General features: G+C 37.7%; 1 protein-coding gene across 1 annotated transcript in view; it reads right to left on the bottom strand.

The window, feature by feature from the left end:
- Nucleotides 1-27,251, bottom strand: part of ZDBF2 (zinc finger DBF-type containing 2) — a 405,751-nt gene that overhangs the window by 314,421 nt on the left and 64,079 nt on the right. The gene's annotated exons all lie outside the window — the stretch shown is intronic.

Here is a 27,251-nt window from a genome sequence, read left to right as displayed (position 1 = left end):
GTACATACATTGACATATCCTATCTTGGGGATATTGTCATATTTACCATGCCTTCCACCTCTTTTGTCCTTCCTATCATTCATGTCTGTGCCCATTTTTATCAGCACACTTTCCTGCATAGTGTATGTTTCACTGTATTTGCCCTTGCTGCCCCCCCCCCCCCATTATTTCATTCTGGAAGTAATTGTTGTATGGTACATTGCACTCAGTACACTTTTCTTTAATGTGTTAATATGGCCAGTATTGCAGTATTTTCACCCTTCGTAGTCATTGTGGATCTCTGCACAATCTTGCCAAGCAGGTTTGTTTGTAAACAAACTTGACAGCTTCTGTTTTCTGTGCTGCTCTACATGGTTTCCTAGTGGAAGCACTGTTGCTGGCCATGAAACCATGCTTGTATACGTGTAAGCACAATAGGTTCATAGGTTCATGAACCTATAAGCACAATGAGCAGCATGAATATATGATCCGTGCTGATGCTCATCTCACTAACATGTATATTGAATTCCAGGACAAGTCATTTCAACTGAAAATACAGTTGAATAAAACATAAATATCTTGTGTGGAGAGAATTGTATACATGGCTTTAAGTTAACATTGTGACTCACAAAAATCTAGTTATGAAACTAACTGAATTAGTTAGAATTATGAAGAGCTGATTGTCAGTTAACCTTGTATGAAAGAATGGAAACATGGAATCAAAAGACAGAAAGCTGGCTCCTCATTTGCAAGTGCACTATGGGTCAGAGCTGAAGAATCCCGTTTTTTGGAGCCGGATGGCCCAGTTGGGATGTATGTTGTATATAACCTGATGCAATTGAATTTGTTTATGGAGTTGAAAAGACATCCTGAATAAGGCCAACAGCTGTAACTTTTAAAACAGCCTATTTACTGTATGAAACTAAACCTGTGTAGTGGACATTGCTGGCCTTAAGCATAGGCATACTAGGCTGCTCTTAAACAGCGATAGGGAGAAGTCCCAACAGCCGAGAGCAAGCACACAAATAACCATAAAGTAAATAGCACCTTAGTGAATGAAAAAAATCACTTCTTTATTAAAACAAACGTAAAGTAAAGCGCTTTTGGTCTCACTGATAGTAAGACTTCCTCAGACAAAAACTCAGATGTAAAACATTTCCTTATAAGCCCAGCAAGGTTGCTGATCAACACTGCTTTCATTAATCAATCAATCAGTAACAAACAGTTTCACAATAGAGACTTTCCCAGCTTGATGTTAAACAGTACTACATTCATGTTGCCGTTTTCCAAAGACAATGGAAAACTTTTAAAATTCCTAAAAATTCTAATAATTTAACCCAACCACCTTAACCTTGAAAAACATTTTAGTTAAACCCCTAAAACCTATTCAGTATAAGTTACTACTTCAAATTTTTGACCCTAAGTTAATTACATTCCTTACATCTCGTGCATCCGCTGACTGAAATATTTTGTCTTGTATTGAATATTTTGTATTACCTGGGTATCCACAAACAATTCATTTGCACGACCCTTTCGGTTCGTCAATTTATCCAGATGAAAAAAAATACATTAAAAACTCAAACAAGGACCTAACCGTATGATTAAGCCTGTTTTAAAATTACTTTCTAGTCATTTTCCAAACAACTTCCACTCTTACAGTTGCGAATATGCGTCACACAGCTACATAGTGCGACCTACATTTAAAGCAACCATGCACTGCTGTGGATAAACTCAGTTAAATGGAATTCCTTTCAGACACAAAAACTTAGATCAACAATGTAGATATTTAAACTCAATAAAACCAAAGTTTGAAATAGAAATAGAATTATAAATCCAAATATTTTAATGCAAGTGTTAAAAAAATAAAACGCCAATTAATCTTCAAATATGAAATATAAAATGTGTATATATATCCCCTTCATATATTCGAAATTAGACTTAAGAAATCAAGTATTAAAATAATAAATATTGATTATAATCCACTGTCCCTGTACCAAATAGAATATACCTTCGGCTGATAATCACTAATCATCTTGCCAAGCTTTTTAATTTTAATATGTATTTAATCGAGTAGTACTCATTCAATCCTGAGTACTGACAAGCTCTAGTCCGTATTTGCCACATTACTTCTAGTTTATCCAGCATTAAGGAACTTGGTCCTCCCCTCATCTCATCCACCCCGGCCGAATCTATAGCTCTAAATTTAAAGGAGTGTGCTGGCAAGTCCAAAATATGTTTAGCAATTGCACTGTCCTGTTTCAAGGTTCGGGTACTATAAAGATGCTCATACACCCTTTCCTTGAATTTCTGGTCAGTTTTTCCAATGTAGAAAACAGGACAGTTCTGTTAGCACACCAAATATACCATGCCTTTGGTGTTACAGTCAAATTTCTGTTGGGTCATATAATCCGCCCCTCTGATATTAAATTTTTCACCAATGTCTATGTATGGCCAGTATGCACACCTACCACATTTAGCCATACCTATCCTTACTGTTCTTTGTCTATTCTCCTTCTTTTTTGCTAATAAGCATTTAAGGTTATTACCCCGCCTAAACACCACCTTAGGGGGATCTTTCAATTTGAAGATCAATGCAGAATCAGATCTAATAATCTCCCAGTTTTTGTAGATGATCTCCCTAATGTTGTAACCATCCAAACTAAACTTAGTAATCAGGCTGACCCCTACCATGGAAGCCTTTTCTATGGTCTGGACGCTGACTTGAGATTCAGATCGACCAAATTCCTGTATGTTACTAAGGATGGGTTGGTATAGGCCCCTTGTTCTCTTCCCTTTAACTTCTTCAGTTAGTTCTGTAATAAGTTGGATTGGGTACCCTCTTTTAGAGAACATAGATCCCAACATATCACACTCCAGTGAAAAATCATAGTCCCTGGTCAACATGCAGGCAGCCCTAACCAGTTGGCCTTTTACTACAGAGCGTTTCTGGACCGAAGGATGGTAACTGTTAACATGAAGAAAGGCATTTGAATATGTGTCCTTCCTATACATGTTTGCAAAGTAACAGTTATTATGTAGGCCCTTGTTTAATAGAGCATCTAAATAAGCAATAGTACCTTCATTAAATGTAAAGGTAAATTTAAAAAATATAGTTGTGTTATTAAAATAGGACACCAAGTCTTCTGCCTCTTTTTCTTTTCCATCCATCAATATAAAAATATAGTCCAGGTATCGAGTGTAAAACTGGATTTTGTTTTTAATGTTAGGCACCTTGAACACAAATTCTCTTTCCCAATGTGCCATAATTAAATTAGCAAAACTAGCTCCGCATGGTGACCCCATTGCTATGCCAGTTTTTTGGACAAAAAATTTTCCACTGAAGGTGATAGAATTGTTTGACAAGACCATGTCCAACATTTCAGCCAATAGGCTTATTTCATCATTTGGTGCTCCTAGCTCATGCAGTAACAATCTGAGCCATTCAATCCCTTCCACATGGGGGATAGACGTGTACAAGTCCTTCACATCAATTGTTAAGAAGTTCAGGTTGTTCCTGAACTTTAACTTTTGAATGTTAGCTAAAAATTACCAGGAGTCTTTATTGTAAAGCTACATACTTTTTCAAATGAAAATCTATGAATTTCACACAAGAATATGTTATACTCCCCCTAGCATCCACCAATGGTCTCACTGGGGGGGGGGGGGGGTCACTAATGCATTTGTGGATTTTTGGGATGCCAAACAAGATCGGTATTCTGGGGGCTGGCATACTGATGTGATTGTACACATCTACGTCAGTTCTGGCCACTATGAGCAATTCTTCTATCTTCCATCCTTCCATAGGCCATGTTCAGTTCATTACGTGACACTTCCACGTAAGTGTCCATTAATATGATCTTCTCCATTCTTAATTGATAATCATTATTATTCATAATAACCAGCCCCCCTCCCTTGTCTGGCTGCATCACCCTAACCTGTGCTTCCTGTAATAACCGTAGTGCATGCCATTCTACTTTTGTTGTATTATTTTACCTATTTATACCTCTCTTTTGGACATCGAGTAAATTGTACAGATCCAATTCACACATTTGTTCATACAGTAACAAAGTAGGGTGCATTTGTGGGCAAATGTACTAGTAATATAAAATGGGTTGTTTAGGTTATTCTCCTGACCAAACAGGATTTTAAAATTCAATTTCCTAATGAATAACTTAAAGTCAATAACAGTATCCACAATATTGGATTTAGATGTAGGGACAAATGTCTGACCTTTAGCTAACAGGTCCGCTAATACTGGGTAATAGTTAAACATGAAAAATTAAAAATTCTAAAGTCACCTTCAGTATTCATCGTCACCTCTCAACTCAGGGTTGGTGATTCCGCTGTTTTGGATATTGTTGTTGCCTCCACATAGGATTGTAGGTCACTTGGGGAAGACCTTGCCTAAGGCTGGTCTTCGAATATTGGCATTCCCTTGATTATTTATGCCATAGTGGTTGGTGTTACCCTTGTTATTGTTTTCAGGCTGCTTTTTGGCCTCTTGGTTAGTATTTTGTCATTCAAGTTGCGTTTGTGTATGTTCCATTCTTCTCTGCGAACCACGCTCATCCTCTGGTTGTCTTATCCCTGCTGCTGTTTGAGAAGTTGGAAGTTTCTATTTCAAAATTTGGTTGTATTGAATTTAAATATCTACATTGTTGATCTAAGTTTTTGCATCTGAAAGGAATTCCACTTAACTGACTATATCCACAGCAGTGCATGGTTGCTTTAAATGTAGGTCGCACTACGTAGCTGTGTGACGCATGTTCACAACTTAAGAGTGGAAGTTGCATGGAAAATGACTAGAAAGTAATTTTAAAACAGACTTAACCATACGGTTAGGTCCTTGTTTGAGTTTTTAATGTATTTTTTTTCATCTGGATAAATTGACGAACCGAAAGGGTCGTGCGAATGAATTGTTTGTGGATACACAGGTAATACAAAATATTCAATACAAGACAAAATATTTCAGTCAGCGGATGCACGAGATGTAAGGAATGTAATTAACTTAGGGTAAAAAATTTGAAGTAGTAACTTATACTTAACTTTAGGGTTTAACTAAAATGTTTTTCAAGGTTAAGGTGGTTGGGTTAAATTATTAGAATTTTTAGGAATTTTAAAAGTTTTCCATTGTCTTTGGAAAACAGCAACATGAATGTAGTACTGTTTAACATCAAGCTGGGAAAGTCTCTATTTTGAAACTGTTTGTTACTAATTGATTGATTAATGTAAGAAGTGTTAATCAGCAACCTTGCTGGGCTTATAAGGAAATGTTTTACATCTGAGTTTTTGTCTGAGGAAGTCTCACTATCAGTGAGATGAAAAAGATTTACGTTACATTTATTTGTTTTAATAAAGAAGTGATTTTTTTTCGTTCACAAAGGTGCTAATTAATTTATGGTTATTTGTGTGCTTGCTCTCGGCTCTTGGGACTTCTCCCTATCGCTGTTTAAGAGGAGTATTTGGTTTTGCTTGTGTTTTTATACTAGGCTGCTACCAAGAGCACTGCTCTCACTGTTCAGGTAAGGACATTAATTTTTCCATTTATTTATTTATTTACTCCCTTAAAGGAAAGAAATGCTGCATTTTTTTTATTAAGAAAATAAATAAATATATGGCATGCAGCAGCACCCCATTCAAAGTTACAGCAGCTGCACCTTGGGTAGGACGTATTGCAGACTTGGTCATTCATTTTGCTGTCTGCCTGCCTCATTCAGCCCATAATCTAACTGGACAACAAATCAGGTAGTTGTAGGTGAGATGGAGCAAAAAGGCATCAGATTTTAAACTGTATGGAATATGTTAAATGTGAAGAGAAAGCTGTGCTCTCGGCGATATTGTGAGGTAAGTTTTTTTAATACTGCTACTGGCAGGCAACCAGATATTTTAGCTAGTTGTAGAAATTCTCAGTTACTCTTGATTTTGTAGAATGTCACTCATTTCATTTAATATGTTTGCCCTGCCATTTGCGATTTTTTTTTTTCTAGTAAGCACCGAGGACTGCAGTCAGTCAAAAATGCAAAACATTGGAGTTACATGTTTCTTATACCTTAGAAAATACTTATTGATGCAAAACCTATTACTGTATTAAATAAGGGAATTAGAGTTACCTTTACAAAATGCTGGCTTGTTTGCCAAAAACTAAAAGACTATCTTTGGTCATTATTCTGACTTTGCATGATTACTATGATTTGTGGGAAGCAACTTGGAATATCTGAATGTGTGGCTACTGTTTCCATGGAACAAAGCTGAAATACAATACATACATAGTTTTCAATAGTCCTTTACTTTGCCTCATATTTTTCATCTTGTTCTTCATAAAATTTGTGGTTTTCTGAGAAATTGTTGAGGCTTGCAGTCACTAAATAATGACAAGATATCGGAGTTTTAAGTTTCATATCCTTCAGAAAAGGCCGCGGTGGTGCAGCGGTTAGCATTGTCGCCTCACAGCAAGAGGCTCTCTGGTTCGATTCTCGGCTGGAGTGCCTTCTGTGTGGAGTCTGCATGTCCTCCCCATGGTCAAGTGAACTTTAAAGACATGCAGGTTGGTGTATGCATGAGTGGGTGTTCCTTCTTTGAAGGTTGGCCGCCGGGCCGGCAACACTACACTGTAAAAATCCACTGCCAATCATAAGTGGACCGGTGATCCACTCTGGTGACCCCTAACCGGGAAAAGCCGAAAGACATTACTTTTTTATTATCCTTCAGAAATTGCATGCAAATGTAAAGCCTATTACTCTAGCAACTTTCTAAATGTATAAAAACAAAATTAAGATATTTTCTTTATTTTGAGCCTTTGTCACTCATTTCTTGGCTTTGTCCCTGATTCTTGAGCTAAGAGGAGAAGAGCTATGAATACACATCCAGAGCTTATCTAAACAATCCTGTCTTGGTTTGTGGTTTACTGTGAAGTTGACTGGTAAGAAAATTTTTATTTGAATTTATATTTTATTTTTACTGTTGTTTTTCACTGTTTGTTGGAAGGAAAGAATAGCTTGTAGAGAAGAAGATTTACTTTGATTTATATTTTGTTGTTTTACCTTTAATTTTCACTGTTGGTTGCTAAAAAGGATAGGTTTTAGACAGGCAAGCTCAAGCCACCCCAAAGGGCTTAGTCAGCTATAAATTTACACAGACTGCAGAGAGGACAATCCAGAGCTTATCAAAACAATCCTATCTTGGTTTGTGATTTACTGCTCTTTACTGTTAAAAAGAAGTGCAACTGAGAGCAATAGTGATATAAAGGAATTACAGCTTTTGTCTGACTGTCAGAACTTGTACAGTCAGAACAACTTTACTGTATTTTTCTATTTAGCTGTATATTGCTTGTGATTTTTTTTTCTCATAGGATTTAAGTTCTCTTGGAATTCTCTGGTTACAGATTTTGATAATTCTTTTCTTTTATAATTCTATTTGTTTGAAGCTGAATACGGATTCCTTAAATTAGTATGCAATTAATGATTTGTTAAGCACAAATATGCTGTGTAGTGTAATAAATGCTTTGCACATTTAAAGGTAACACCAGACAGCACTGGTGATCTATGTTCCTCAGGTAAAAAGTTGGATGATTTACTTACCATTATGAGTAGTAGATCTAGACTAACTGATGATGATTGCACTTGTCCAATTGGCATGTCTTGGAGAACTGTTGTCATATGTATTAATGACTGGACTGATGAGATAAATAATGGTAGGCAAAGAGTAAATAGAACACATTTAGGAAATGATGTGTATATTGTCTGTAAAGTTCATTCAACCCCTACAAAAGAAGACAATGCCCCTGACAACTTTGGAATTCTGGATACAAGTATTCAGCAATCTAAGGATCTGGATTGTTTAGTAGGAAACAAGAAAGAAAGAAGTTCGCAACAAGTAACAAGGAAGAAAAAGAAACTGATAAATGTCTGCAAAGTAAAGAGAATGCGTGTTAAAAAGGACACTGCTTTGTTATATAACATACAGATTGCAAAGAATGAGAACATTTTTCTATCAGAAAACCTAGCGTACACACAAGGTAATATAATAACATTTAATATGGAAGTAGTCAACATGCTTAAAGAAAAGGGATTAATATATTGGCATCAATTGCTAAACTCTGGAAAACCTCTGACAATAGACCAGATTAAACAGAAATTAAATATGGAAAATAGTTTGTGGTTACATGTACAAGAATTAAGACAGTATATATTAAGCAAACAAGAAACAATGCAACCATCAATAAGACAAAATGTTCCTAACCTTATAGAACATATAATATTACTAACGAATCAACCCATTACTGGAAAGGGATACTTATCATCTATTTATAAAACAAACAAAAAAATAAAAATGCATAATAAAGACAAAATATGGAATTATTATAGATCAGTTAATGGACATGTGCCAAATGACAGATAAAAAAATTCTTCTCTCTCCAAAGCAGACATCACTTTCATTACATTGGAGACTTTTTACATGGCAATTCATACACAGATCTTATGTAACCCCTCATAAAATGGAACTTATGTTTAAGAAAAATATTGGCTGCTGGAGATGTGATTTATCAATAAAAGCAGACTGGCAACATATGTTCTATGAATGCCATTTGATTAAACCATATTGGGATAAAATAAATTATTTTCTGCAAATGGTATTCAATGATAAATTCCAGATTTCCAAATCTATTTTGTTTAATGTACCTGTACCCGACTGTGTGCCAAGAACAAAATATGTAATCTTATGGACTCTCCTAGCTATTGCAAGGAAGAACATTACCTCAAACTGGAAATCCAAAGCTTCTCCAACTTTTAAGCAATTCATGAATATGGTTTGTCAGCAGTATCGCAATTGGAAATGAACACTATTAAAGGAAGAACTGAAAGAACTACATCATTATACGTAGCATGGCAAAAAGTAACTGAAATACTGGAGAATAATGACTGCAGCAGATTATAATCAGGAAACAATTGTATAGAAAGGCAATTATATGTCAACAATAGACAACCTTGTAAATACTTTATTTTGGTTTTAATGTTTGATATCTGTTTAGAGGTTTTAGCCTACCTTTTTAAATAATTTGTAAATACTTCATTGTCATAAATAACCTGCATTCATGTTTTCTTGTTTTTGGAAATGAATAAAAATATTAAAAAAAAAAAAGAAAACCTTCAGTCTACAGAAAAGGGCATCATTTTTCCAAAACAGACAGTAGAAAAAAACAAGCAAGGAGCAGGTGAAAAGGAAGAAATCAAAACTGAACATGGAAGGAACTAAAGAACATTACTGTAAGAAAAAAGAAGAAAAAGACAGATGCCGACAACATGGCTCAAGCTGTGGATGTACAAAGCCAGATGGATGAGAATCGTATGCTTGCAAATTTAATATGTAATGAAAACAGTGGTATTAACAAGACTAATGGTGATAAAGATCATTCCTTTGTAACAACTGATAGAGCAAATATTACTGAATTAGAAGGTGATGATTCTTCAGATCTGATCAGAAAATATATTATTGTAACTGAAGATTCGATTATTAGAGGAAATGATACTTACATCTGCAAAGAAGATAATGAACATCGAACAGTGGTATACTTGCTAGGAGCAAAAATAGACAATGTGAGACCAGCCTTGGAATGCCTTAATGTAACGAAACATGCAATTTCATCTGCATGGACTCTCTGACTGTTGGTAGGGAACGTACAGCCCTCTTAGATAATATAGCTTGTACTAGTGTTAGGACATATTTTTCACAAGCCACATATAGAAAGGATAATGAGGTCACTGTGAAAGAAAAGATTTTTTGAGGAAATACCTACATGGAAAAAATGTTCCGTTTTAAAAAATGGAAATGCGTAGAGCATCCAAGCCTATTAGGCACATGTGTTCAGACAGGATGGTGTGCATTTGTCCAGATCACGGAAGAGAATTTTTGCAGAAGATATTTTGCAATATTTGACAAACACTAGGCAGGATTTTGACAGGTCAAAAATTTTACAGCTCACAGATAGGGAAATTTGTAAGATCTATGGTGGTTGTTAATCCTAGGAGCATTAATAATGTTTTTTATTGAAAAATGTGTTGAGTTACCACAAAATTGATGTTGTTGATGTTTGTGAAGCATGGTTAAAGAACAATGATTGGAAACCAGTATAAGGGTATAAATGTTTCTAACAAAATCAAGTGGAGGTGTTATGATAGGGATTAAAGATAGTTAAGAGACCTGTGATTATTACATGTTCAGTGATAACACCAATACTATAAAATGTGTAACTATGACAATAAAGATGATCCTGGAACATATAATAATTGTTGGAGTGTATAGACCACCAGTCAAGTGCTGATGACCTAGAGGAATTCATACATTTCTTGTGTGAAACACAGGAGGGAAGAATAATATTAGCTGGAGACTTAAATTTACCAGAAACAGACTGGAATAATATTGATTTAACAACATTAATAAGGAAATTATTCACTATGCATGTTCAAGAAAAACAATTGCTTCAGATTGTATAAAAACTTACCAGGGAACACAACATACTAGACATTGTTTATGTTCCTAAATAAATTACTGTTACTTAAACTCAAGTTTGATCTCTGTTGATATGCAGTGATCATTGGGTTATAAAGGTTAATTTGTTGCTACATAATTCTGCCAAACTGAAATCTAAACCAATGTACAGAAGATTAATTACAGATTATATGCAAGCAAAGCAGCCACTATGTAAAATTTAACTTGAGTGATATGTTCAGTGGAAAAACTGCAGATGGAATGTGGAAAGTTTTGAAAGAGAGCGTTCTTAAAACAAAAAAAATGGCAGTGCCCTGTGTGGCAGTGGTTGCTATGGATCCCTACAGAAAAGTGCACTATTTGTCTTGTTTTTCATCAGAAACAACAGAAAAAGGCAGATTTAAGGGCAAGGAATGAAGGTATGATTAACTACAATGATGAGAATCTTCTGGAAATACGATCTCATATTCCTCTGTGCTGCATGATTGATGAGCTGCTAGCACAGAGGCCTGTAAACTCAAACATACCCCAGGAACTCCTGCAGCTTGGAATCTTACTGGAACATGGTAAAAACTGCAGACACATATCAAACCTGTCTAACCAGTTGACAATCAGACATAGGAAGCATATTAAAAGGAAAAGATGTGAAATATCAAGAAAGAGAGGGACTAGAGTCTAAAAGGAATCAGTACTGCAAAACTAAACAAGGATATACATTTTGAGCCTCAAGAGCAGGAGCACACTCCAGCAACTCTGCAGTCTGCGGCTACCACCCCACCCATACAGTATAAGAAGGAATCAGTACTGCAAAACTAAACAAGGATTTACATTTTGAGCCTCAAGAGCAGGGTCAGTCTACCCAGGCATTCTACTTGTAAGTGTTATGAGAGTGAAGCTATAACATTAGCAGTGTTTCTTAGTAGTTCTCAGCATGCTAATAAAACTGACTGTTGTAGCCTTGTGTCCTCTCCCCCCAGCTAGTGCAGTAATCCTAACTGTCCAATAGACAGTATACATTTAATTCAGATCTCTGTGATTAAATTAACCATCAAGCAGCCCTCTCAGTGTTTTCTGCCTTTGTTTGTATCACTTGAGCCCCACCTGTTTATTTGCATCTCTGTACATTCCTCTTCATTGCTAATGTATCTCCCTACTCTAATCTGTGCACAAACTGGCTAGTAATAAGCAAGTCAATGTGAAGACACACTCCTAACCTTAATAAACTTTGCTGTCTCTTCTCTCCTTCACTATACAGGTAGAGTTTGAATTATTACTCACCCCCTCTGAGGCCTTCACTGATAGATTTCCACTGATTGCCTCTCTGGTTTTGCTGGTTTCTTTGCATTCCACCTGGTTTACACCCCTTGTGCTATCCCCCTCCCCCAATACTAAGTCTATATTAGAATCCTGCTGAGCATGGAGCCATCTTTAAATTGCTAGTCTCCCACCAGGACACAAGTGCTCTTCAGCAATTGAATTCTGCTTGTTGATAAGCCATTAGACCTCAGGAACTTGTAAGTGTTTGTGTTCAGATTTGTGAAATAACACTTCTTGCTGCCCATTACTCTGGTCTTGGTGGGCTCTGCCCCTCTTTCACCCTCGCTAATGCTCGGGCTCTCTCCACTCCCCTGCCCTGCCCCCAATTACCTCCCACCCCCACTACCTCTACATTTATAGTAATTGCAACCACACCCACAGCTCAACCGCACATCACCTTCATCAATCACAGCTCCTCTAATCAGATCACATTACACCACACCCACTTGCTCCACCATAAAATTCTCCCAACCACTCTTATTCCTGCTAGACGTTATTACATCAACCCACACTACTTGCCCATCCATTATATAGTCCAACCCTATAATTCCTATCCACACTTCCACCTACATCCAACTTAAACTTTATAACCATGACTATCACACAACTAAGTCTAGTCTGTCTTATAATTCTTTATATCTCCACAAGTTATCATTCTAGCAATATCCCTAAACTTAGTAGCACAACACTATATTATACACTCTCATATACAGACACCGCACATTATAATAATATCTGCCCACAACTGATCAAGAACTACATAGCAGACCAATTCAGAACTAAACACATATGCTCTCATTCCTACTCCAAATAAACACAATACTTTCTCACACTCATCACTAAACTCCAACATCTATATCACCATTTTAACACCAGGCTCACCATAAGTGGGGACATCCACCCCAACACAGGCCCAAATCCATCCTGTCCAACACAAACTGCTCCAACACAATTGTCAGAACATAATACCCCCACTATCTTCATCCCTGGGCAAATCAACAACAGCAGCAAAAGCAATCTTTTAATGCTAAATATTAATATTAGAAGTATCAAAAATAAAATACCTGAACTCCAGGTCACAATAGCACACTACTCTCCAGACATAGTTGCTTTAACAGAAACCTGGCTAAATAAAAACATAGCTAACTAAGAAGTTCTCCCTACCGGCTACAATATCATTAGACAAGACAGACCACTTTTTGTAAAGGGGGTGGAACTGCCTTACTGTACAAGTCCAACTTAACTTTACGTCAAATACCAAAATCCTACCCCTCCCCCAATAATTGGGACATACTTATCTCACAATTTCAACTTCATCCTAAAAAGGTCATCACCACAATTGTGATCTATATTCCACCTGGTAATATACCTGCTAGCCCTGAAGACTTCTTATCCTGGTGCTCTTCCACACTGTCACAAGAAACCCTTATTCTGGGGGATTTCAACATAGATTGGTTCACCTGTATATCAGAACCACCAAGTAATCTAATAAATCTCCATGGCTATCAGCAGCTAGTCCAAATTCCAACTAGATGTGATAAAAAATCTAAAAGGGAATCCATCCTTGACTGGGTCCTAACAACCCCACATTGTACCCCCACACAGGCAGTCTCCCAGACACCTTATGTGACCACAACATAATATACCTTATACATAGTAGAACAAGCATATGCAAAACCACTAACTATAAATGCACTAGAAACACAAAAAAGTTCTCTCCTGAGGTCCTCAATACTTTACTCTGTAACTGTGACTGGACCCCCCTAAAAACCCTCCCACTTGACCAGGCTGTAGCATATTTCAACAAAACATTTCTACAATACCTAGACAGTCGCTCCATTGCTCAAAATCAAGGTTAGAACCTCTACAAACCCCTGGCTCAGTAAAGAAACCAAACAAATCTTCAAGTCCAGAGACACTGCCTGGCTTTACTATCAAAACAACAAAGAAACACAAAGCCTAACTAAGTACCAAGAACTGCACAACCATGTAAAAAAATGCATTAGGCTGGACAAAAAATCCTACTACACATTACAAACTAAATACCAACACAATCCCCCAAAATTTTGGAAAAATGTAAACCAGCTTCTAAAAGCCACCCAAAATGCTACCGCCAAACCAACCACCCCAGACACTAAAGTTCCCATCGAAACACAATTCAACCCCCACTTTGTGAACTCAATTATATCCTTAGTATCACAGGACAGTTCCAACCTTACTATCCCCACCAACACAAATAACACTAATACAAGCTTTACCCTCAAAACAGTTTCCACCACTTCAATCGAAAGCATGCTCTCCAAACTAAAAACTTCATCAACAGCAGCCGACCTACTCCCCAGCTATTTCTTGAAACTCACAGCTGATGCTATTGCTATCCCAATCTCCACTCTCATAAACAGATCAGTTGTTGAAAACTATGTGCCCAAACTCTGGAAAATATCCTATGTTACACCCATACATAAAGGCGGGACCTCCACTGAACCCAATAACTACAGACCCATTGCTATACTATCCCCCTGGCCAAAATCCTAGAAAAATGCATCCATACCCAGGTGCTAAAATATCTCCTAGACAGCAACATCCTGTCACCTACTCAACATGGTTTCAGACCTGCCCATAGTACCACTACAGCCCTCCTCTGCTTCACAGACACAGTAAACAGTCTCAAAAACGAAGGCCTGCAGGATTCAGCTCTTTTTTTTGTATATGTCCAAAGCATTTGACACAGTCTCGCACCAAATCCTGCTAAACAAACTAAACCAATATCACCTATCAAATTCCACTTTTACCTGGTTCCAAAGCTACTTAACTGACAGGTACCAAGCTGTGAAATGGGAAAATTCTCTCTTCTCAGCTGCCCATAACTATAGGAGTCCTACAGGGTTCTATCTTAGGACCACTACTATTCACAAACTTCACAAATGACCTCCATACCTCCAGACAGCATGCATCTATCATTCAGTATGCAGATACTACCTTAATCTGTGCTGCACAAAACATTCCCACCATCTTGCGAACAACTTAACTAGCATTCTCTAATGTTGAAAACTACCTTACCAAAGCCAAACGTATCCTCAATCCAAAGAAAACTCAGCTTATGATTATAACTAGTTCTAACAAAAACACTGATAACAGTCAATTCACTATCTACTCCACAAATGCTACTCCAATTGCTCCAGTGGCGCAGGCTACGCTATTGGGAATAACCATAGACTCCCACCTAAAGTTTGATAATCATCTCAATTTAACTATTAAAAAAGTACATGCCAAACTGGGATCATTCTATCATATCAAACCATTTCTTACCAACAACACAAGATCAGCCATTGCTTGCTCCCAACTTCTATCCACCCTACTCTATGCATCTCCCATTCTGACTAATCTCAACAAAACTGAACTAAGCAAAATGGAAGCCTGCTATAACAGAATTGCTCGCTTTGCTGCAAATTGCTCATATAGAACTCATCACTGTACTACTTTGAGACAGCTCCACTGGCTTGAACTGCCCAACCTCCTAACCTACAATCAGCTCTGCCTCTGTCATTCTATTACCTCCCCAATAAGTGTCCTGCCCTCAGAAACCTAGTACAACATCACTCAGCCAAAAGGCCTCTTAGATCATCAAGCAAACTACTACTAGAATCAAGCAAAAAGTAGTGATGCCACTGCGGATACCTCAGCTACACAAAGATAAATGTACTAAAATAAAATGTAGCAAAATGAGGCTGCTAAAAGCAAAATAAGTTTAATTAAATGGTTAGCGCTTTCACATCAATCACAATGCTTCATCAGACCAAGATAACATTTTACATCACTTCCTATATATAAGTTAATCAGTTATATAATTAATTGGTTAATTAGAATTTAAAATAGTAATGCAAAGATAAAACTCATAACTAAGACAGTATCTAAAATAACAGTACTTAAGTTAACAAATTTTATACAAAACAAGCTTAACATCTAAGTAAAAATCAAACATATGCATAAATCAATACCTAGATATTCACGTATGTAATTATAAATTTCATCTGAGACCTGGCTTTTAAATAGGGCTTAATAGAGGCTCTGTCATTGAGCCCCAGTGGTCTATCTGCTTGCAATTCTAAAATCCATTTTAATTCATGTTGTTCAGTTAGATTTTTTAAGTCACCTAATCTAGGGCTTGGATGTATGCACTCTATAACTCTGAAGCTACTGCGCATGATTTTAGCTCAATGGGGCCACCGGGGCTCAATGACAGAGCCTCTATTAAGCCCTATTTAAAAGCCAGGTCTCCTACATGAAATTTATAATTGCATATGTGAATATCTGGGTATTGACTTATGCATGTTTGATTTTTACTTATATGTTAAGCTTGTTTTGTATAAAATTTGTTAACTTAAGTACTGTTATTTTAGATAATGCAAAGATAAAACTCATAACTAAGACAGCACTATTTTAAATTCTAATTAACCAATTAGTTATACAACTGATTAATTATTTAACTTACATATAGAAAGTGATGTTAACTGTTATCTTGGTCTGATGAAGCATCGTGATTGATGTGAAAGCGCTAACCATTTGACTTATTTTGCTTTTAGCCGCCTCATTTTGCTACATTTTATTTTATTTGGTACTACTAGAAGTCACCAACAACTGCAATAGCTTTGGAGACGCACTATATAGTAGTTCAGTGGCTAAAAAAATGGAACTCTCTCCCCACTAGCATACACAGCACATCGTCCAAAGCCTCCTTTAAAAACCTCATTAGGCAACATCTCAAGCAAAGTTGGCAGGCCCATGACTGCTACCCAGGCTAGTGAAAGCAGATAAGGTACACATACTAAACCTAGAGTACTTGATAATAGTTTTCACTCTTACTCACAAACACTAGCTAATGTACAATGTATGTACTGTACCTGTGTACTATGTATGTATTCTACCTATGTTCTAAATTTCAGCTGTACACCACAAATCTATTAATTACCTTTATTTTTAAATTAATATTTTCTTGTTTGTTCTCTCCACTGTAACTGTTGATGTGCTGCATACCACTGTAAAAACATGTCTACTGTAATTTGTGTGCATACTGATGATGTCTAAATATCTAAATGTATCTGTAATTTTTCTATGTGGAGCTTTTCTCCTCGGGCCTCTACTGATAAAGGGCCTTTTCGGCTCAGTCAGACACCGGTTAACAAATTTAAAATAAAATAAATAAATAGAGGAGGAATTAAGGCCAGACTGAAAATAAATCTGCACAGGCCTGCACTTCCTTCCATGCTGCCGGCAAATATACACTCACCAGAGAGCAAGATGGACTACATAAGGATGGTTCTTTCCACACACTCTAAGGTGAGAAATAGTTGTTTGTGTTCACTGAAACTTGGCTGAACTCCAATATAAAAGATAGTACAATATATGTGGAGGGGATGTCATTATTTTGTGCTGACAGAAATCAGTCTCTCTGTGGTAAATCTGGTGGAGGGGGTGTTTGTGTGTATATCAACAACAGCTGGTGTACAAACTGTGACATAATCGCCTGCCACTGCTCAAAGAACATTGAGTTCATGTCACTAAAATGCAGATCCTTCTAATTGCCTAGGGAATTCAATGGAGTAAGCATAACAGTTGTTTACATCCCCCCTAATGCCAATACCAATGTGGCACTGAATATTCTGTATCTGTCAATAAATGGCGTCTAGAATAAGAATCCTGAGTTTGCCCATATAATTACATGTGATTTCAATCAAGCTGACTTGAGATCTACCCCATTACCATCAACATGTGAACTTTACAACAAGAGGGGAGAGCACTCTGGATAAGGTGTACACAAACGTAAAACTGACCTACAAATCAGTACTTTATCCACATCTGGGCATCTCAGACCATCTGGCCATCATGCTACTTCCTGCATACACACCACTGCTGAAAAGGGGCAAACCTACAACCAAACAAGTAAGGATGTGGCCTGAGGGAGCAGTCTTGGCACTACAGCACTGCTTTGAATGTACAAACTGGTCAGTGTTTAGACAGTCAGCTGTAAAGATCCATCATATTGACCTGGAGGAGTATATGGAATCTGTAATGGCCTATATTTCAAAATGTGTTGATGACGCAACAGACATCAAATGTATCACCGTGCATGCTAATCAGAAACCCTGGCTATGTGGTGAAGTATATGAGCTCCTAAAAGCACAAAATGCTGCACTTAAATCTAAAGACAAGGATGCCCTAAGACAGGCCAGAGCAAATATAAGTAGAAGTCTAAAGGAGGCTAAGAGGACCTACAGATGTAAAATTCAGGGACACTTCTCTGATCAAAGGGACTCTAGATGTCTCTGGCAAGGCATACAAGCCATAACTGATTATAGGCCTGCATCCTCCCCATGTGATGACAACATAGAATTTCTGAACAAATTAAACCTCTACATCAGCAGATTTGATATGGACAACATTGTGCCAAATAAACTCCCTGATGAAGAGGGTGAGGAGGTGCTAAGTCTAAGAACATCTGATGTTCTGAAGACCCTGAGACGAGTAAACCCAAGAAAAGCATCTGGTCCTGATAATATTACGGGAAGGGCTCTAAGAGACTGTGCTACCCAACAGTCTACTGTACTAACAGATATATTCAACACATCCCTGCAACTAGCCATTATACCTAGTAGCTTCAAAAATATGACAATCATTCCCTTACCCAAGAAATTTTAACCAACAAGCTTAAAGGATTACCGGCCAGTTTCACTTACATCAACAGAAATGAAGTGTTTCCAGCAGATGATCAAGGACCATATCTCTTCAAGCATACCTGCACTGGATACATTACAATTTGCTTACAGATCTAACCACTGCACAGCTGATGCAATAACTATAGCACTTCATGAATCTTTGGCACATCTAGAGAACAAGAATTGCTATGTCAGAATGCTGTTCATCGACTTAATTCCGCCTTTAACAATGTCATCCCCAGAATCTATATCGAAACTGATCCAGCTGGGCATCAACACCCCTTTGTGTAACTGCATACTGGACTTTCTCATCAACATACCCCAAAAAGTATGTGCAGAAGTAACAGTTCAGTCAGCATTACACTGAGCATGGATGCCCCTCAGGGCTGTGTCCTGAGTCCTCTGCTGTTCACCTTGTTGACACATGACTGCATGGCCAAGCATGAATCCAACAATATCAAGTTCGCGAATGATACCACTGTCATTGATCTTGTCAGAAATGGTGAGGAAACAGCCTACAGGGATGAAGTGGAGCATCTGATAGGCTGATGCGACAGCAACAATTTGGCCTTAAATGTAAGCAAGAACAAAGAATTAATAGTGGATTTTAGGAGGACACAGGAGATACAGCAACCTCTGGAAATTAATGGGGTGGCAGTGGAAAGGGTCAAAAACACCAAGTTCCTGGGGGTGCACATCTCAGATGACCTATCCCGGTTGACGCATATTAGCCACATAGTGAAAAAGACCCAACAACATCTGCAATTCCTACGGAAACTGAGGAAGGCAAATCTGTCTCAGTCCATCCTCAAAGCCTTTTACAGGGGGACCATCAAGAGCATCCTCTTTAATAACATCATAGTTTGGTATGGCAACTGTTGCTCTTCTTCTATGCATTAAGAAGACGTTGAGGCTTCGGTGTTCATTTAAGTAATTTATTGTATACAAATACATCAGGATGGATGGCAGGAACATTAAACAAACAAACTTACTGACTGACTACATACTTGCATGTTCACACTCTGGCTGCTCACTCAAAATAGCACTTTTGCTTGCACATGCTCAGTACTTGTATGCATGTGTTGACTCACTGGAAAGCTTCTTAAAGGTATATAACACACACTGATCTAAATTCTCCCCCTTTACTGAGCTGTCTCATATAAATAGTGACATTTGAATAGGCATGCAATAATACAGACACTAATAAAGAAAAACAACAGTCATGTCCAGGTTGCCATGTATCTGGAAGTAGGTTTCAAGATCAACCTGATCTCGTGACATAATAGGATTGGGTTTGGCAACAGGGACAGTTACTGGGGAATGTTATGCTTGAGGAGTTTCAGGGATTTTCCTCAGGAATGGGGATCGTTGACAGAATGTCCTCTGCAAAAGGAACATTGGACACATCACTCTGAGAACTAGAGGCTTTGTCACAGGCAAGATGCTATAACACTAGTTCGGACATTGATAACAAATGCTTCCACTCTCATTTGAATTCCATTCTTTGTGATTCCACAATGTACGATCTTGACTCTTGACACACATTTTTCACAAATCCGATGCGATCAAAACCTTTTGACATCTACATCCTCACTATCTCCCCTTTTTTCAATGAACTGAGCAGTTTGCTGGTTTTATCATAGTAAGACTTATGGGACAAATACTTTTTCAACAGTTGGGCTTTTACTGCTTTGTTGTTCTTAGCACTTGGAACCAATAAATTACTGCTGATTGGTAATGTGGTTCTGGTTTGTCTCGACGCAAGTCTCTGGGCAGGTGAACCAAGATGTTAATCACATGGAACGTTTGTGAGATTTAACAAGTTGAGAAAAACTGGTATTGTCACATCTGGATTTTTCTAACATCTATTTTGCACTTTGAACTGCACATTCAGCCAAGCCGTTTGACTGAGGGTCTTCAGGACTACTCATAATATGAACAATTTTCCATGTTTCTGCAAATTTCTTGAACTGCTGACTTGTAAACTATGCACCATTGTCAGAAATAACTCTATGAGACTACCATGGACAGAAAAATGTTGCTTCAACTTAGTAATGACAGTACTGGAGGTTAGATTAGGAAGTAGGTCAATCTCAAACCAATCTGAATAAGACTTTATTAACACCAAGGAATGTTGACCATTCCACTCGAAAATATCTGTGGCTACTGTCAAACAAGGTAGTTCAAGAATTTGGCTTAACTGAAGTGGTTCTTTTTGTTGATGTGTCTTTGTACTATTACATACTGAAGAAGATGAAAGTACTTTCTCAATATCTTTCGACATAGAAGGCTAAATACTAGTCTTCTTGCCCTTCTTTTGGTAGAATCCGTTCCTGAGTGGCCACGATGCAAGTATACTCTTGGTTGCAAGGATTTTGGCACAATCACTTTAGGACCTTTCAAGATGAAACCATTGTCTGACAAAACATCATCTCTGTATGGAAAATATGGTTGCACTTCTACTGGAAAATAAGATTGCTTTGAAGGCCATCCTCGACTGATAAAGAGGTTTAGCTTCAGGAGAACTGGATCTGAAACTGTGTGAGTTCTGAGCTCATCAAGATGTGTGGATGAAAAATTTCTCAATTCCATGACCTCGAAATCGAGTTACTCATTGTTATGCTGTTCTGTGTTCTTTTTCTGGGCGATCTGGATAAAGTATCTGTAAGATAAAGAAGTCTGCCTTTTGTATAGACAAGATTGAAATTGTACTTTTGCAATTTGAGCATCATGCATTGCAATCTGGCAGGAGCTGTATGCATAGGCTTTCTCAAAATAGTAACTAAAGGTTGGTGATCAGTTTTGATCTAGATAGCTCAACCATAAATATAGTCATGGAACTCTGAACATGCAAACACAATTGCCAAGAACTCTTTCTCAATCTGGGCATACTGCATCTCAGTCTGGGTAAGAGTTCTCGATGCATAGGCTACTGGTCTACCCTCAATGAATGACTGTACTTAGACCAAATTTAGAAGCATCACAGGAAAGAGTAACTGGTTTGTGAACATCATAGTAGCCGAGAGTCGGTGGGTTGGCAATTTTCTGTTTCAGGGCATCAAATACTGTTTGGTGCTGTTCTGACCATGACCAAATTACATCTTTGCATGTCAGCTCTCCGAGTGGTGCTGGAAGTTGGTTTAAATCTGGAATGAACTTACCTAGATAGCTGACCATGCCAAGAAAACGTTCTAGGGCTTCTACATTGTCTGGAGCTGGCATCTCCAGAATTGCTGTTTGCTTAGAAGAATCTGATCATAAACCTGAACTGGTAAACAAATGACCAACATCAGTAACTTCTCGTAGCCTGAATTTGCACTTCTGAAGATTCAGCTTAAGATTCACTTCAAGAACTTTCTTGAGGTTTCTATCATGTTCGACCTCACCACTGCCTCCTACTAGAATATCATCTACTATAATAGCACAAGGATAGCCCGAAAAAAATTGATCCATTGCATACTGAAAAACTTCAATGGCAGAATTTATTCCAAATAGCATTCTAAGATATCTGTATCTTTCAAATGGTGTACTGAAAGTGATTTACAGTCAAGATTTTCGGTCAAGCAAACTTTGCCAAAATGAACTCTTCTAATCTCAACTAAGACAGAAAAAACAGTGGCATTTGGCATGAAGTCAGCAACTTATTTGACTGTGCGCATTGGATGATGAGATCTTTTTTAATGCTTTGTTCAGATCTCTTGGATCAATACATATTCTGATATCGTCTGAGCTTTTCTTATGAGCAACTACCATGGAGGATACCCATTCAGTAGGTTCTTCTACAGGACAAATTACTCCTAGCTGCATCATTCTGTCTAGCTCTGCTTTGCCTCTGTTCTGCATAGCTCCTGGAACTTTTCGTGCTGGTCAGATAACTGGGCTGACCTCTGGGTCTAACTTCATAGAGTACACAACTGGTGGTTTGCCTACTTTGCTTGCAAAAATATCAGCATACTCAGATAAAAATAGTTTGGGTGAAATTTGAGCTGTTGTCATGCAGGCATACATGGTGAACTTCTTTATTAAGTGAAAGCAGTCCCATTTTCAAACTGCCTCTGAGGCCTAATAATGACTGCAAGCGTCTCTTGACTAGGAAAAGTTGCAAGTCATAGCTGTTCCCAGCAGAGTACCATGAAAGCAGTACTGAGACTTTGGTTTGAATCTCTTCACCACCATAGGCAACAAGCTTCACACATTTTGTCATATCAAGTTGTTCTGCAGCTTTTACTCTAGCAAATATTTCTGCTGACATAACAATGCTCTTTGAGCCACTATCTACTTTGAGCTCTACGGGGCTCCCATTAATCCAAACAGTACAAAAGATCTCATTCTTTGCCCACAAATCTACTGCATTGACTGCTTCACTAAGCACAGACACACCATCAACATAAAAAGAAGGGTCACAGCTTTCATCAGTGGGTCTATATTAGATCTGCAAAAACCCTTTTCATCAAACGGCTCTTTGCCGAATGCTGTCGAAATGTGACTCTGTCGAATGGCCGTTTCAGCAAATGTTTTCCATGGGGAAAAAAAGCTTGGCCAACGTAAAACTTCATAAAATTTAAAACCCTTCAAAGTGGGAGGCTTCACCCCACACCCCCAAATGTGGGGGGCTGTGACCCCACACCCCCCTAACTAATATACCAAACTCTGGGATCGCACTACAGTGGGGAAAAGTGCAAATTCCTAACGATAGCCAAGCATTTTGTCCCCTAGGAATAAATTTGCTGAAACAGCCATTCGACGGAGTATGATTTCGACAGCGTTCGGCAAACAGCTGTTTGCTGGAAAGGGTTTTTGCGGATCTAATACAGACCCTGATCAACTTGCCTCTTGGAATGCCCTCTATTAATAAAAGAAAAAGTGCCTTATTTGATTTACAAAACTTTTTGAAATTATTTTACTTATTGCAAGAATGACACTGCTGACCAAAAGCGAAGCACTTTCCCCTTTTGGGGTCATGATTTCCACCACAATTATGACAGTTGACTATAAAGCTGGGTGGGGCACATGTTTTGACTTTGCCGACTCACCCTTATGCTTCACTGAGCATGCCCTGGAATTTGCTGGAAAGACTCGTGGTTTCCCAGAGACTGTTACAGGACCTGCAGTAGCTGCCATGTGCTTGGGCCTGTTTCTTTTAACCACGTGCTGCATACTATCAACATGAGCTTTGTCACTGTGCTTTCCGCAGCTATTCTCACTTGTAAGCATACTTGTGTGATTTTCTGTAATTTTGTATATCTGACAAATCTCAATGGCCTTATTTAAAGTTAAATCACTATTTCGAAGAAATATCTTTCTCACTGTGTCATTATTAAATACCACACACAAGCCTGTCTTTTATGAACTCATCTCTCAAATTACCAAATCTGCACATTTTAGCCTTGTTTCTTAAGTTAGTTATATATGCTACAAAAGTTTCACCAGGCTTTTGTAAAATAAGTGCCTTTCCTTTGTAATATTCATTTGGGGGTTACATATTTCTCTAAATTTATGTTTTAAGGGTCATTCCTTGTTTCACCCAGTACCACTATATGGCAGTCTTCTCCCTCCCCTGGAAACACAGCAGGTGCATACATAAATGAGTGCTCTCTTTCAGTGGCCTCTGAACCTGCTAAATTAAATAGAATAAATGCCTTTGTATGTGCATTTTTGTTAGAAAAAGCACCCTGTATAAAGATATTGTATTCCTGCTCAAACACTCTCCAATTTTCTGCAATACTGTCATCAAACACAAGTGGTGTGGGTCTGTGAAAACCTTTCGTCATGCCCACAGATTACAGTAAAGCACAGTGCAAAATGGGCCCTTGTAATTATGTACAAGCATGCACACACACCAGATACTTGTAATAATATTCAAATGCACAATAGATCTTTGAAAGAGTGCACTCTGTGAAATATGCTTTGAAATAACTGTACTTTGATAAATATTCTTTGAAACAACTTTACTTTGCAAAATAACTGCACTGTTATATTGCACACTCTTGCACTTTGCACACTCTGGATATTTTGAATAGCTTTAGTTAATAAGAAAAAGTAGCACATAGCAAAAAGTTTGTTTTCCCTTTTTTGTACGTTTTATGTGATTCAAATATTGTTTCAAACATTTTTGTAATTATTTTGAATATTTTTACCAATATGTCGCTGTTTCAGACATTTTGTTTAATAAAAAATTAGCTTTGAGCATTCTGAGTGCTTCATTTTATGTTTGCAACAAAAGAAATAATTTAAGCAAGTTTTAATACCCGGAATTTGTTTCTGACCTGTTTTGCGAGTCGTTTGAGGAGTAGGGATGATCCACTCCAGTATATTCCTCCAACTTTAACTGGTTGCCTCATGGCTATAACCCTGGATCCCATTCTGACACAATGTCACTCTTCTTCTGAGCATTAAGAAAATGTTGAGGTTTGGGTGTTCATGTAAGTAATTTATTGTATACAAATACATCAGGATGGATGGCAGGAACATTGAATGTAAATGAACTAATTGACTGACTGACTACATACTTGCATGTTCACACACTGGCTGCTCACTCAAAATGGCGCTCCGGCTTGTACATGCTCAGTACTTGTATGCATGCGTTGACTCACTGGAAAGCTTCTTAAAGGTATATCACACACTGATCTACAGTAACTGCAAAGCATCTGATCGCCAGGCTCTCCTGAGGGTAGTAAGGACAGCAGAAAAAAGTCATTGGTTCCTCACTCCCACCCATGGATGATCTGCACAAGACTCGGTGTGTGGGAAGTGCTAGGAAGATACTCGACGATCCCACACTTCCTGCCTATGACATGTACTTCTACCTTTCCTCGGTCAAGCAGTATCACAGCTTACACTGCAAAACATCTAGACTGAACAGGAGCTTCTTCCCTCTATCCTTAAGGCTGTTGAACTTGAATGCCAGGCATGACAGCAAATAATCAGATCAATATGCCACTTGCTGTGAAGTACCATCTACAGTAATCACTCTGGCAAATTGCTTCCGTAACTGGCACAGTTAGCCTGATTTCTTATGCAATTACTTCCTGAATGTGCAATAGTCAGAAGTGAGTCACCACTCCATAGATGTGCAATGAGAAATCAGAATATATCATACTACAGCAGGAAGTGCAGTATCTAAGCAATCGCAATGTGAAGTCGTAGTCTTTGTAATACAATATTGACTAATGTCTTCCTGTCCAATTGTGGTAACTTATTGTGTTGTTAATATTTTAATTATTACTGTATGTGCATTTACCTTACTGTCATTCAAAGTATGTGTTCACTGTTATGTCTTGCATGGGGACCAAAGCAATGTAATTTTATTCAGCTTGCACTGCTGTGTATATCTGATTGACAAAGTTTACCTTGACTTTGTGTGCAAAAAATAAAAAAAAATGTTTAACATCAGGATCTAGGCATACAACATCAGGGGGATATATTTCCATAAGAACAAGATACCTGATTAAGGTGAGAGACAAAAAATATAACAAAATGAAGAGAGGTTGAACTACACTTTCAAAAGTGAAATAAACAAGCTGGACAAGCAAATTAAGCACAGTCTGAGACACGATCAAGAAAAATTTGAAGAAAATTTATATAAAGATAATGAGCATAATAGGAAACCTTTTTATAGATACACAAGTTGTCGAAGAAGTAAAGACATACAAACTGATAAACTGTGTTTAGATTCTAAAATTTATTCTCAGACGCAACAAATTATAGATAGGTTTATAAAATCTTATGCAAAACAGTTTGGCTACACAAAGGGGGTGATAAGTTGCCCTAGTGACATTCAGGTAACCGCAGAAACTGGAATCAAAGTAGATTATACTGAAAAAGAACTGCACAAACTGGATCCAAACAAAGCACAGGGAGGAGACAGAATTAGTAATAATGACCTGAGAACACTTCAGCAAGAACTTAAGTGCCATTATATCTAGTATTTACTAGGTCATATGGGGAGATTCCTCAAAATCGGAGACGTGCAGTTATTAAACCTGTCTTTGAGGGGAAATGGGAGTAGGAAAAAAACTGTCATATCAACCCTTAAGTCTACTTTCATGTTGTAGAAAAATAATGTAGAAGGTAATATTGGATAAGTTATTGTCAGAACTGGATAGGTTGGTACTTGAAATCATATATCAGCATGGATATGCTGAAAATAGATTACCACCCTTAAACATGATTTTCTATAACAATATGATAACAGCTATGAATGAAAAATTGTGCTGTGATGTAATTTATGTAAATATAACTTCAGCATTTGAAAGGGTCACGCACAAAACACTGATCAATAAATTAGAACAAGTAGGTACTGATGTTATCTTGATAAGATGGATAGCTGCATGGCTTACAAATAGGACACAGCAAATATCATACAGCAATTGGACAGGGGAAATTTTTGGTTATACTGAGGATATCCCACAGAGCTATGTCCTAGGCCCTTACTTGTTTAGGTTGTATCTTTCAGACCCAAGTTTTTCATCTGAGGTGTTCTATATTCTGTATAAAGATGACCTGAAACCGGGTAAACTGATTACATGTGTTACAGATAAGGCATGTCTGCAAAAGAACTTGACTAAATTGACCATATGGGCACAGGAGAATAATATGCTGATAAATACATCAAAAACTAAGCATATGAGAGTTGTGTGACATAAACTGAAAGGTGAATATTTAATACAGCACACAGTGATTGAAACTGTGGACTCATGTAAGGACCTGGGTATATGATATGGGTAGATCCAGCTTTGAGTCTTTCTAATCATATCA

Source organism: Protopterus annectens, chromosome 6.part1 (assembly GCF_019279795.1).
Source record: "Protopterus annectens isolate FY-2018-M chromosome 6.part1, PAN1.0, whole genome shotgun sequence".
NCBI lineage: Eukaryota > Metazoa > Chordata > Ceratodontiformes > Protopteridae > Protopterus > Protopterus annectens.
The sequence above is the reverse complement of the archived record's forward strand: the minus strand, read 5'-3'. Positions and strand labels throughout refer to the sequence as shown.